We start from the raw sequence: 14,867 nt of genomic DNA, 5'->3' as shown, positions 1-14,867 counted from the left end.
AGACTCTGCTTACTGGGAAAATTCTCAAGCTTATCATTAAAGAAATATTTGGGGAACATTTAGAAAGGGAAGTTGTATTTATAAAGAGCCATCATGTCTTCGTCAAGAACAGGCCATGCTAGACTAACCTCATTTCCTTTTTGAACAAGATTACTAAACTAGTTGAGGGGATTCCTGTGGTTATAGTTTATCAAAAAGCTTTGCTTGTGATAAAGAAACTCATACTATTCTTATGGAGGAGGTAAAAAGATATGACTTAGACAACAGAATCAAGCAGTTTCCAGCATATCCCTGATATGAGATGACATGCTGAACCAGTAATGGAGCCAAACTTAGACTCCAGTGCACTGTTAGCCTTAGGACAAAACCCAAGTCACCCCATACTAGTTTCAGTCCTGAGCATTTCTCAAGGTTAATTGAAAAGTTATCTTTAAAGTATAAAAGGTCATATCTGGGAGGTCTTAAGACCTTGACATCTGTGAGTACTATTCTTGCCTTGGGTCCTCACAATTTTTTAAAAGTTAGCCTAAAGGAAGGCAAAAATTACCGAGAGGGAGGATATGGGAAAATAATTTCTGTGTCTTTCTTTCCCAATAAGCCAGAAGGCAAAGGAGATTTCATCAATTAGGAAAAAAGAAAAGCTCATATTTCGTAATAGTATTGTCTAAGTCTGCCTGCAGCAATGACTTCTGGAGGTTATCTCCACAAGCAGACTGAGAGGCACTCTCTTTTTTAATTTAAACAAATCCTTAGATGCAAGTGTTGGGGAGTCAGAGAAAAATCGAACAGAGGATTTTAAATCCCTAGAAATGGGGCACTTAATATAATTTCTATACCAAAAATATATTAACTAAGATCCATCCTAAAGTTAGTTTTTGCTTTACACTGTTCATATAACTTCCATGTTATTTCCATTCAGAAAGATATCAACCTGGAGAAAGAAATGAATGGACAAGCCTGGTCAGTGATGGCCTGTCCAATAATGACAGATCTACAGTGCTTAGGTTTCTCTTTTCATTAGGTCCCATCAGATTTAGGCTATAGCTGTGTAAGGTCAAATATGGATTTCATGTTTAATGTAGAAATTTCCTGTCAGTAATTTCATTATCCTTTATGGAGTTAAGTGAAACAACCTCACAGCTGGTCTCTTGACATCTCAAAAAGCAGGCTGTAATGTCACCAGGCTCGTTTGGGGGAGTGTGCTGGTTGCTAAGGAACCCCCAAGACTCTCTAATCTCCTCATGCTTATACTATTGCAGTAGCCTGCTGGTTGATGTCCCTTGCCACAAGTTTATCTTCATTCAAGTCCATCCTTCATTTAGCTACCAAAGTGATTTCTCCTAAGGCACATGTCTGATTGTGTCACATTCCTACTCAGTGAACTCTGGTGGCTCTCTATCAGCTACAGCAGTCACGTCACACTCAAATAGAAACAGGGCCACTTAACTTGAGATCTGTGAGCCACATATTGACTTGGAAAACCTCATATTAATATTATCTATGTTTTGTTGTATTTTTATCTATTTTGTTAAATATTCCCCAATTGCAGTTTAATATGGTTCAGACAGCACTCAGGGAATGTTGTCCTCATGTGGTTTGAAACCTCTCACCTACAGGATCAAATACAAAATCTTCTGTTTGATATTCAAAATCCTTTATAATTTAACCCTTCCTCAATTCACCTTCTCAGTCTTCTTAGACCTTATACCCCACATCATATTATCTTTGCTGTTCCACAAAGATCTAGAATATCAAGAGAAATTATGAAAATAAGTAAGGATGAAGGGGGAATAGCACTTTTAGATCTCAAACATTATATAAAGCAAGTCATCAAAACCATCTGGTATCAGTTAAAGAACAGAGAGATAGATCAATAAAACAGAACAGAAATTAGGAAACAATAGAATTCAATTACCCTATGTTTGATAAAGTGAAAAACACAAATTACCTAGAGAAAAATCTCCCTATTTGATAAAAAGCTTTTGGAAAACTGAAAAGCTGTCTGACAGAAAAAGAAAACTTAGACCAAAATTTTATAACACACTACACAATACATTCTAAATGAATGCATGAACTTAATAATAAAGATTACATACTGTTAAGAAAATTAGAATAGAAACAGATAACATACTTCCTAATAACTATGGGTAGAAGGTATATTTTTAACAAAACAAGAGATAAAGGCAATTGAAAAAGATAAAACAACTTTGATTACTTGAAACTGGAAAGATTCTTCACAGACAATATTAAAGCATCTGGGGTAAGAAGGGAAATGGTCAAATGGGGGGAAATATCTTTATATCAAAATTCTCTGATAAGAGTTTGGTGTCCAAGATATATAAACAATGAATAAATATATACGTACAAACTTATGTGTGCATATAACTAATTGCCATTACCAACAGATAAATGGTCAAAGAAGATGAAAAAACAGTACTCAAGAGAACTGCAAAATTCACAACCACATAAAAAAATGCTTCAAAAACATAATAATAAAGTACAAATCAAAACAACACTGAGGTTTCACCACACATTTTGTCAAAAATGACCAAAAAAAGGCAATAATCAGTGATGGAATGCTTATGGAAAAAAAATAAGCACACTAAGACATTGTTGGTGGAGTTGTGAACCAACCATTTTGGAAAGGCAATTTGAAATTGTGCAAATAGTGTTAATAGCCTTTAAACTAGAAATTCAATAACTGGACTTGTATACCCAAGGAATCCTTTGATTGAGAATATATTCCATATACATTCCAAAATATTTGTAGCAGTACTTTTTTGTTAACTAAGAACTAGAAACAAAGTAAATGTCAATTGATTATGGAATGGATAAACAAATTGTGAGATGTGATGTAATGGAACATTACAATAATATAAGAAATGATACATATAAAGAATACAGGGGGAGGAGCCAAGATGGCGGAGTAGAAAGACACACATATGCCAGCTCCAAAACCCACAGCCCATAAAATACCTGTAAAGAAGAACTCCCAACAAATTTGGGAGCAGCAGAAGCCACAGAACAATGGAGTGGAGGAGATTTCTGTTCCAGAGAGCCCTGAAAAACCAATGTGAAAGGTCCACCACGCCCCGACCCAGAGCAGAGCCCAGCCCTGCCTTGGCCACAGGGCACCGAGAGGAGCAGATCCGAACAGGCTTCAGGGACAGAATCTTCAGGGGCCACGCAGGTCCCTCCACCCACAGATGACAAAGGTCAGTGAGAGGGTCTCTTTGGCTGGTCGAGAGGGGAGTGGGGTGTCCCCATAACTCAGGGCCCCTCAGGAGGCAGCAGCAGAGGCAGCAGCAGAGGCAGCAGGGGACAAGGGCTCCCAAGGTGGGCAGGAGCTTGAATCCATTGTTGAAGGTCCCTGCATAAACCCCCTGAGGGATCTGAGCCCCTTGAGGTGGCCCTGCACCCACCTGAGCATCTGAACTTAATCTCACACTGAATAGCAGCCCTGCCCCCACCCAAAGCCCTGAGGCTGGGAATCAGCATTTGAATCTCAGACCCCAAGCACTGGCTGGGAGGATCTGGAGGAGAAGTGGGTGTGGAGAGGACATTCAGAAGTGAAGTCACTGGCTGGGAAAATGCCCAGAAAAGGGAAAAAAAATAAGACCATAGAAGGTTACTTTCTTGGTGAACAGGTATCTCCTCCCTTCCTTTCAGATGAGGAAGAACAAGGCTTACCATCAGGGAAAGACACAGAAGTCAAGTCTTCTGTATCCCAAACATCCAGAATAAATATTCCATGGGCTCAAAATTAGAATGGAACAGATGGAGGCTAATGACTTTATGAGAAACCAAGAAATCACAAAACAAAGCCAAAAGAATAAAAAAAAATGGAAGATAATGTGAAATATCTCATTGGAAAAACAACTGACCTGGAAAATAGATCCAGGACAGACAATTTAAAAATTATGGGACTACCTGAAAGCCATGATCAAAAAAAGAGCCTAGACATCATCTTTCATGAAATTATCAAGGAAAACTGCCCTGAGATTCTAGAACCAGAGGGCAAAATAAGTATTCAAGGAATCCACCGATCTCCTCCTGAAAGAGATCCAAAAAGAGAAACTCCTAGGAACATGGTTGCCAAATTCCAGAGTTCCCTGGTCAAGGAGAAAATATTGCAAGCAGCTAGAAAGAAACAATTCAAGTATTGTGGAAATACAATCAGGATAACACAAGATTTAGCGCTTCTACATTAAGGAATCAAAGGGTGTGGAATATGATATTCCAGAAGTCAAAGGAACTAGGACTAAAACCAAGAATCATCTACCCAGCAAAACTGAGTATAATACTTCAGGGGAAAAAATGGTCTTTAAACGAAATCAAGGACTTTCAAGCATTCTTGATGAAAAGACCAGAGATGAAAAGAAAATTTGACTTCCAAACACAAGAATGAAGAGAAGCATGAAAAGGTAAATAGCAAAGAGAAGTCTTAAGGGACTTTACTAAAGTTGAACTGTTTACATGCCTACATGGAAAGACAATATTTGTAACTCTTGAAACTTTTTGGTATCTGGGTAGTTGGTGGGATTACATACACACACACACACACACACACGCATGCACGCACGCGCGCATGCACACACAAAGACAGAGAGCACAGAGTGAATGGAATAGGGTGGGATCATATCTTTAAAAAAATGAAATTAAGCAGTGAGAGAGAAATATATTGGGAGGACAAAGGGAGAAATGGAATGGGGCAAATTATCTCTCATAAAAGAGGCAAGCAAAAGACTTTTTAGTGGAGGGAAAAAAGAGGGGAGGTGAGAGAAAAACATGAAGCTTACTCTCATCACACTTGACTCAAGGAAGGAATAAAATACACACTCATTTTGGTATGAAAACCTATCTTACAATACAGGAAAGTGGGGGAGAAGGGGATCAGCAGGGTGGGGGGGATGATGGAAGGGAGGGCAGTGGGAGGAGGGAGCAATCTGAAGTCAACACTCTTGGGGAGGGACAGGAGCAAAAGAGAGAATAGAAGCAATAGGGGGCAGGATAGGATGGAGGGAAATATAGTTAGTCTTACACAACACAACTGTTATGGAAGTCATTTGCAAAACTACACAGATATGGCCTATATTGAATTGCTTGCCTTCCCAAAGAGAATGGGTGGGGAGGGAGGGATGAAGAGAAGTTGGAACTCAAAATTTTAGGAACAACTGTCAAGTACTGTTCTTGCTACTAGGAAATAAGAAATACAGGTAAAGGGGTATAGAAAGTTATCTGGCCCTACAGGACAAAAGAGAAGATGGGGACAAGGGAAGGGAGGGATGATAGAAGAGAGGGCAGATTGGTGATAGGGGCAATCAGAATGCTTGGTGGTTTGGGGTGGGGGGAGGGGACAAATGGGGAGAAAATTTGGAACCCAAAATTTTGTGAAAATGAATGTTAAAAGTTAAATAAATAAAAAAAAATACAGAGAAGCATGGAAATATCTATATGAACTGGTGCAGGGTGAAGAAGAAACAAGAAAATAATATACACAGTGACTATAACAATGTAAATCAAAAGAATGATGACATATCAAAAAATCAAAAGTCAACATAATAAAATTATAAAGTTCAAGCAGGACTGGAGTGAAGAGAAATAAGCAGACACCCTCAACTTACCCCTTCATAGAGTTAGAAGTCCACAGAGTTACACATTATACATCTTTTTTAACTTTCACAATGTATTATCAGTTGCACTGACTTATTTTCCTTCCTAAAAAATACTATTTGTCATATGGGATGGCTCTCTTAGAGGGAGTAGGGTAAGGATACATGGAACAACTATAGTGATTTTAGAAACAGAAAAGTTCAATAAAAACATTTTTTAAAAAGAAAATTGCCTTGTCATATTAGATTAAGCAGCAAAGTGAAAATAAAAAGAATGTACTGATCACCTCTTGAAACTCCAAAATAAAAATTCCTAGTAATGTCAGAGCTGAAATCATGAACTTCCCAGGTAAAATAAAAGATACCATAACCATGCAGAAAGAATTCAAGTTCTAAGTATAATCTAGTTTTGGCACATGCTCCTGCTGAGAGGGAGGCCCCAAAGAGGGAGACATCAGGGACCTACTCTTAGGAGACTACAGGACTGGTACAAGTACGTACATTCCATGTTGATCTATAATATGGTAGAGATCAGCCTCTTTCCATTAACTGTATAGACACAGCTGCTCAAGTCTTTAAAATTATAAGCCTGGAACGTATTCTCTCTCTCTTTTCTGACCTAATCCAGAGGTAAAGGATTCATTCATTCACAAAAGGCCTGCCTGAGAATCACCTTCTCCTCAACAGACAATATAGTTACTAAAGCAGGCTTGCAGTTTTAGTCAGCTTTGTATATACTTTTCAGATCTAGGTACAGGAAGAGTGGAGTCCTAGATCTGAAAGCTTAAGCTATGGAAACCTAGGAGCCTAAGATGTCAAGAATGATATTATAGCCAGCTTAGAAGGGAAGTCCTGAAAAGCAAGGTCCCGGGCCACAAGCCTAGAATAGGCTTTAGACTTGAATTTGGTGGGACTAAACTTGCGTAGGAACTGGTTTAAGCTGTGAATCTTCTTCCTTCCCTAGAGACTGAAGTGGTGAAAGGGGTGGGGATTTTGACCCCAAGATGTTGTAGAGAAATATTTGTATGGTTGTTCTTATTCTGCTTTCAAAATGAATATTCCTTTGTAAAAGCCAAATTTTAAAAAAGCTAAACAAAAGTTTTGGGTTCAAATTCCAGCTCTACTATACTATTTATTGTCTGTGTCACCCTCTTTGGGGCTTAGTTTTACCTCATGTAAAATGAGAGAATTATACTGGATATTTCCTAGAGTTCCTTCCTAATCTAATGCTATGATATTTCATCCCCTTTCTAGATTTATGCTTTCATGTTATCTATCTTTTCTTTCTAGTATATGACACAGGCCCTTTATAAAGATGCGTTGTCCCTTCCAATTTGATTTGCCTTTTTTTTTTATCTGTTCATCAATCAGCAAGCATTTATAACTAGATTTTGATTAGAACAAGTAATGAAATCCATGAAGTGGCCACATTATTTGAATTTGCACTATTTCGTTATAATTATATGGCAATCGGTTCTAGTCCAGTGAAAAGATGCAATGAAAATTGGAATTATGAAAACACTCTATCACAGTCATTATTTGCAGTAATTACGACCTAGATTTTAAAGAATTTTATTTAAAGTTTTGAGTTCCAAATTCTATCTTTCATTTCACTCCTCCTATTCCTGAGATGGTAAGCAATCAGATATAGGTTGCACATGTGCAATTATATAGAACATTTCCCGTATTAGTCATTTGTACAAGAAGATTTGAATAAAAGAAAAAAATGAAAGGAAGTGGAAAAATAGTATGCTTCAGACTGTAGTCAAGCAATATCAGTTCTTTCTCTGGAGGTGGATAGTAAGCTTCATTAATCCTTTGGGATTATTTTAAATCGTTGTATTGCTGACAATAGCTAAATCATTCACAGTCCTTAATCGAACAAGATTTCTGTTACTGTGTACAATGTTCTCCTGGTTCTGTTCACTTCACTATGCCTCAGTTCATGTAAATCTTTTCAGGTTTTTCTGAAATCATTCTGCTTGTCATTTCTTACAGCACGATAATAATCCACTACAATCATATACCAAAGCTTGTTTAGTCATTCCCCACTTGAAGGGCATCCCTTTGATTTCCAATTCTTAGCTACCACGAAAAGAGTTTATATATATATATATATATATATATATATATATATATGTTTGTACAAATAGGTCATTTTCCCCTTTTGTGGATGTCTTTAGGGTATAGACATAGCAGTGATATTTCTGAATCAAAAGGTGTGCACAGTTTTATATCCCTTTGGGCATAGTTCAAATTGCTCTCCAGAATGGTTGAATCAGCTCATTACTCTACCAACAGTGCACCACTAGTGCATTAGCATCCAGTATTCCCACATTCACTCCAACATCCAATGTTTTCCTTTTCTGTCAATCAGCCACTCTAATAGGTGGTACATCAGAGTTGTTTTAATTTGCATTTCTCTGATCAGTGCTGACAGTGCATTTTTTTCACACGACTATAAATAGCTTTGATTTTTTTTTTGTATGAAAACTATCTGTTCACATCTTTGACTGTTTATCAATTGGGAAATGACTTGATTTTTATAAATTTGACTCCATTCTCTATCTATTTGAGAATTTAGGCTTTTAGCAAAGATACTCATTACAAAGATTTTCCCCCCAGCTTTCTACTTTCCCTATAATTTTGGTTGCATTGTGGTTTTTATGCAAAAGCTTTTTTTAATTTCATATAATCAAAATTATCTATTTTACCTTTCTTTGTCCTCTTTGGTCCTGAATTCTTCCCTTATCCATAAATCTGACAGAAAAACTATTCCACACTCTCTTAATTTGTTTATGGTATCATCCTTTAAGTGTAAATCATGTACCCATTTTGACCTTACCTTGGTATATAGTGTTAGATGTTGGTCTATACCTAGTTTTTGCAAACTGTTTTCTATTTTTCCTAACAGTTTTTGTCAAATAATGAGTTTTTGTTCCAAAAGCTTGGATCTTTGGGCTTATCATATATTAAATTACTATTGTTATTTACTATAATGCCATTGTCTATGGTATCTTTCAGCAAAATATAGTTTCCTTCCTTATAATTAGATTTATTTTTTGCTTTTGCTTTTTCTGAGATCATGATTGCTACTCCTGCTTTCTTTGCTTTAGCTAAAGGATAATAGATTCTGCTCCATACCCCTTATCTTTACCCTGTGTATATCTCTCTGCTTCAAGTGTGTTTCTTGTAGGATTCTGCTTTTTAATTTATACTGCTATCCACTTTTGTTTAATGGGTGAGTTCATCCCATTCTCATTTATAGTGATAACTGCATATTTCCCTCCATGTATTTTTCTTTATATATCTCCCCCTCTTATCCCTCACTTTTTCCCTCCTAATCAGTGTTTTACTTCTGATTGGTGCCTTCCCCAACACACCCTCCCTTTTATCAGTTCCCCTCTCCCTTCTATTATCTGGGTCCCTTTTTACTTCCTTATAGGGTAAGATAGATTTCTTTAACTGAGTATGTATGTTATTCCCTCTTTGAACCAATTTTGAAGAGGGTAAGCTTTAAGTTTTGCATGCCACTCCATCATTTTCTCCTCCATTATTATAGTTTTTTCTTGCCTCTTTTAGTTGGATAATTTCCCCCATTCATTCTTCCCCCTCCTTCTTCCAGTGCAGTTTTCATTCTCAACATTCTATTTTGTTTTGGAGGGACATCATCCTATCAAAGTCACCTCATATCCACATTCTCTGTGTACATACGCTCCTTATATTAATAAAGTTGTTAAGAGTTACAAATATTATTTTGTCATATAGAAATATAAACAGTTGAACCTTATTGAATGGTTTATATTTTCTCTTTCTTGTTTCTTTTTTACCTTTTTATGTTTCTCTTGAATCTTATGTTTGGAAGTCAAATTTTTTGTTCACATCTGGTCTTTTATTTAGAAAATCTTATAAGTTCTTTATTTTGTTAAATATTTATTTTTTCCCCTGTAAGATTACATTCAATTTTGCTGGGTATGTGATTCTCAGTTGTAATCATAACTCCTTTGTCTTCAAGTATATCATATTCCAAGCCCTCCATTTCTTTAATGTGAAGGCTGCCAAATCCTGTGTAATCCTGACTATAGCTGAACAATATTTGAATTGTTTCTTTTTGGCGCCTTGCAGTACTTTCTCTGTGATCTGTGAGCTCTACAATTTGGCTATGATGTTCCTGGGAGTTTCCATTTTGGGATCTCTGTCAGACAGTGATCACAGATTCTATTAACCTTCTACTTCCAATATGTCAGGATAGTTTTCTTTGATAATTTCATTATCAAATAATGAAACATAAATTCTTGAAAGATAATTTCTTGTCCAGGATTGTTTTTTTTTTTATAATGGCCTTTGGGTAGTCCAATAATTTTTATATTCTCTCCCCTAGATGTATTTTCAAGGTCAGTTATTTTGCCAGTGAGAAATTTCACATTTTCTTCTTTTTTGTTTTTTTTTGTTTTTTTAGTTTTATCATATTTTGATGTCTCATAGACTCATTAGCTTCCACTTGCTCATTTCTAATTTTTAAGGAATTATTTTCTTCAGGTAGCTTTTGTACTTCTTTTTTCCACTTGGTCAATTTTATTTTTAGAGAGTTATTTTCCTTAGTAAATTTTTGTATATCTTTTCCTGTATTATTTCATGGTTCTCTTGCATTGTTCTGAATTCTTTTCCCAATTTTTCTTCTACTTCACTAATTCACTTTTTAAAATCCTTTTTAAGCTCTTCCAAAAATTCTTGTTAGGCCTGAAACCAAATTATCTTTTTCTTTGAGACTTCACATGTTGCCATTTTGTCACTATTGTCCTCTTCTTTTTTGGCAAATTTATTTATTCATTTGTTTTTAATTTTCAACAATCACTTCCATAAGTTTTAAATTTTCTCCCCCTCCCTTAACCCTCCCTTCCCAAAACAGCATGCAATCTACACATGCATTACTATTAAACACATTTTCACATTAGCCATGTGGCACAGAAGAATTAAAACAAATGGGAGAAAGCATGGGAGAAACTAAATAAAACCAAACATAACAAAAGAAAAAACTAGTCTGTTTCACTCTACATCCTGATTCCATAATTCTTTCTCTGGATGTGGATGGCATTTTGCGTCATGAGTGCTTTGGAAATGTTTCAGGCCCTTGCATTGCCGAAAAGGGCTAAGACTATCAAAAGCAGTCATCATACACTGTGGCTGTTACTGTGTATAATGTTCACCTGATTTTGGTCACTCAGTATCAGTTCATGTAAGTCTTCCCAGGTTTTTCTGAAGTCTGTCTGTTCATCATTTCTTATAGCACAATAGAATTCCATTACATTCATATATCACAACTTGTTCAACCATTCCACAATTGATGGACATTTCCTTGATTTCAAATTCTTGAGCACCACAAAAATAGTTGCTATAAATATTTTTGCACATGTGAGTCCTTTTCCCATTTGTTTGATCTCTCTAGGATACAGTCCTAGAAGCCATATTGTTGGGTTGAAGGGTATGCATATTTTTATAATCCTTTGGGCATAGTTTCAAATTACTCTCCAGAATGGTTGAATCAGCTCACAGTTCCACCAACAATGAAGTAGTGTTCCACCTTTCTCACATCTTCTCCAACATTTGTGATCTTCCTCTTTTGCCATATTAGCCCATCTGATAGGTGTGATATAGTACCTCAGAGTTGTTTTGATTTGCATCTCTCTAATCAAAAGTGATTTGGAGCATTTTTCATATGACTATAGACAGCTTTAATTTCTTCATTTGAAAACTGTCTTCTCATATCTTCTGACCATTTATCAATTGGGGAATGACTTGTATACTTGTAAATTTGACTAAGTTTTCTATCTACTTTAGAAATGAGGCCTTTATCACAGATATTACTTGTAAAACTTCTTTCCCAGTTTTCTGCTTCCCTCCTAATATTGGTTGCATTGGCTTTGCTTGTGCAAAAACTTTTCAATTTAATGTAATCAAAATTATCCATTTTGCATTTCATAATGTTCTCTATTTTTCGTTTGGTCATAAGTTCCTTGATTCTCCATAAACCTGACAAATAAACTATTTCTTGCTCCCCTAACTTGTTTATTGTATCATTCTTTATACCTAGATGATGTACCCATTTGTAATTCATTCTGGCATATGATGTCAGGAATTAGTCTATGTCCTGTTTCCACCCTAGTGTTTTCCAGTTTTCCAAGGAGATTTGTCAAACAGTGAGTTCTTTTCCCAAAAGCTGGGGTCCTTGTGTTTATCAAACAAAAGACTGCTATAGTCATTGACCACTGTGTTATGTGTACCAAACCAATTCCACTGATATAACCCCTTTATTTCTTAACTAGTACCAAGTGGTTTTGAGGATTGCTGCTTTATAATATAATTTAAGATCTGATATGGCTAGACCACCTTCACTACCATTTCTTTTTATTAATTCCCTTGGTATTTTGGACCTTTTGTTCTTCCAGATGAATTCTGATATTATTTTTTCTAGCTCTATAAAATAGTTTTTGGTAGTTTGATTGGTATGGCACTGAATAATTAAATTAAATAAGTAGAATTGTCATTTTTATTATATCATCTTGGCCTACCTATGAGCAACTGATGTTTTTCCAATTATTTAGATCTGACTTCATTTGTGCAAAAAACGTCTTGTAATTGTGTTTATATAGTTCCTGAGTTTGTTTTCGCAGGTAGACTCCCAGATATTTTATAGTGTCTATCCTAGCTTTAAATGGGATTTCTCTTTCTGTCTCTTGCTATTGGACTTCATTAGTAATATATAGAAATGCGGATGATTTATGTGGTTTTATTTTGTATCCTGCAACTTTGTTAAACTTGTTTATTATTTCAAGTAGTTTTTTACTTGATTCTCTAAGTATATCATATTGTCTTCATAGAATGATAACTTAGTTCCTTCTTTGCCTATTCTAATTCCTTCTATTTCTTTTTCTTCTCTTATTGTTAAAGCTAACATTTCCAGTACCATATTGAATAACAGTGGTGATAATGGACATCCTTGTTTCACCCCTGATCTTATTGAAAACACGTCTAGCTTATCCCCATTACATATAATGCTTATTAATGTTTTTAGGTAGATATTACCTATTATTCTAAGGAAGGCTCCATTTATTCTTATGCTCTTCAGTGTTTTCAATAGGAATGGGTGTTATATTTTGTCAAAAGGTCTTCCTGCATCTATTGAGACAATCATATGGCTTCTGTTAGTTTTGCTGTTGATACGATCAATAATGCTGATAGTGTTCCTAATGTTGAACCAGCCCTTTATTCTTGGTATAAATCCTACCTGATCAAAGGTTATTATTCTTGTAATTATTCTTGTATTGTTGCTGTAATCTTTTTGCTAATATTTAAAATTTTTGCATCTGTATTCATTAGGGAAATTGGTTTATAATTTTCTTTCTCTGTTTTGGCTCTTCCAAGTTTAGGTATCAGCACCATATTTGTATCATAAAAAGAATTTGGTAGGACTCCACCAATTTTCCCAAATGGTTTATATAGTATTGAAATTAATTGTTCTTTAAATATTTCATAAAAATCACTTGTAAATTCATCTGACACTGGAGATTTTTTCCTAGGGAGTTCATTGATAGCTTATTCAATTTCTTTTTTGGAGATGGGCTTATTTAAGTATTTTACTTCCTCTTCTGTTAATCTGGGCAATTTATATTTTTGTAAATATTCATCCATTTCACTAAGATTGTCAAATTCATGATCATACAGTTGGGCAAAATAATTTCTAATTATTGTTTGAATTTCCTCTTCATTGGAGGTGAATTCACTCTTTTCATTTTTGATACTGGTAATTTGATTTTCTCCTATTTTTAAAATCAGATCAACCAATGTTTTATAAATTTTATTGTTTTTTTTTCATAAAATCAGCTCTTAGTATTATTTATTAGTTCAATGGCTTTTTAATTTCAGTTTTATTCATCTCTCCTTTGGTTTTCAGTATTTCTAATTTGATATTTAATTGGCAATTTTCAATTTGTTCTTTTTCTAGCTTTTTCAGTTAGTTCCTTCTTTTCCTATGCATACCCAATTCATTGATCTCCTCTTTATTTTACTCATGTAAGCAGTCAAAGATATAAAACTTACCCTAAGAACTGCTTTTGATGTATCCCATAAGTTTTGGTAGATTTTCTCATTATTGTCATTCTCTTGAATGAAGTTATTGATTGTTTCTATGATTTGTTGTTTAACCCACTCATTTTTTAGGATTAGATTATTTCGTTTCAAATTAATTTTTGGTCTATCTTTTCATGGCTTTTTATTCCATATAATTTTTTGCATCATGATATGAAAAGGTTGCATTGACTATTTCTGCCTTTTTGCACTGGATTATGAGGTTTTTAATGCCCTAGTACATGGTCAGTTTTTGTGTATGTTCAATATACCACTGAGACAAAAGGTATATTCTTTCTAACTCCATTCAGTTTTCTCCAGAGGTCTATCATATCTGCCTTGTTTTCCAACATTTTGTTCACCTCCTTAACTTCTTTCTTGCTTATTTTGAAGTTAAATTTATCAAATTCAGAGAGGGGGAGATTGAGTTCCCCCACTAATACAGTTTTCCTGTCTATTTCTTCTTGTTACTCCTTTAATTTCTCCTCTAAGAATTTGGATACTATAACACCTGGTGCACATATGTTTAGTAATCATATTACTTCGTTGTCTATGGTATCTTTTAGCAGAATAAAGTTTTCTTGCTTATCTCTTTTGATTAGATCTATTTTTGTTTTTGCTTTGTCTGGGATTAGGATTGCTACTCCTACTTTGTTTTATTTCAGCTAAAGCATAATGTATTCTGCTGCAGCCTTTTACCTTTACCCTGTGTGTATCCTCATTTCATATATTTCTTGTAAATAACACATTGTAGGATTATGGTTTTTAATTCATTCTGCTATCTGCTTCCATTTTATGGGAGAGTTCATCCCATTCACATTCAGTTCTGATTACTCTGTCTTTGACTACTGTCCTCTTCTAAGTTTATGCCTTGATCTTCCTTCTCATCATAGTAACTTTCTATAGTCAAATTCTTTTTGTTTGTTTTGCTTATTTTTCTACCTTTTTCTTTCTAGTGACTTGGTGTTTTCATGTGAGAGTTGAACTCTAGTCCTGCACTGTCCCAAGTTTTTTGTGCATGGGTTCAAGGTCTTACTTTTGGCTTTCACAGGGCTTCAGGCCTTAGCTGTTTGCTTTCACTGGAGAGTAGGCTATCCTTCTGGCTTTGGAAGGGGGGTCCTATTGGCTTCC

Source organism: Notamacropus eugenii, chromosome 1 (assembly GCF_028372415.1).
Source record: "Notamacropus eugenii isolate mMacEug1 chromosome 1, mMacEug1.pri_v2, whole genome shotgun sequence".
NCBI classification, from domain to species: Eukaryota; Metazoa; Chordata; class Mammalia; order Diprotodontia; family Macropodidae; genus Notamacropus; species Notamacropus eugenii.
This window is presented reverse-complemented; position numbering follows the sequence as displayed.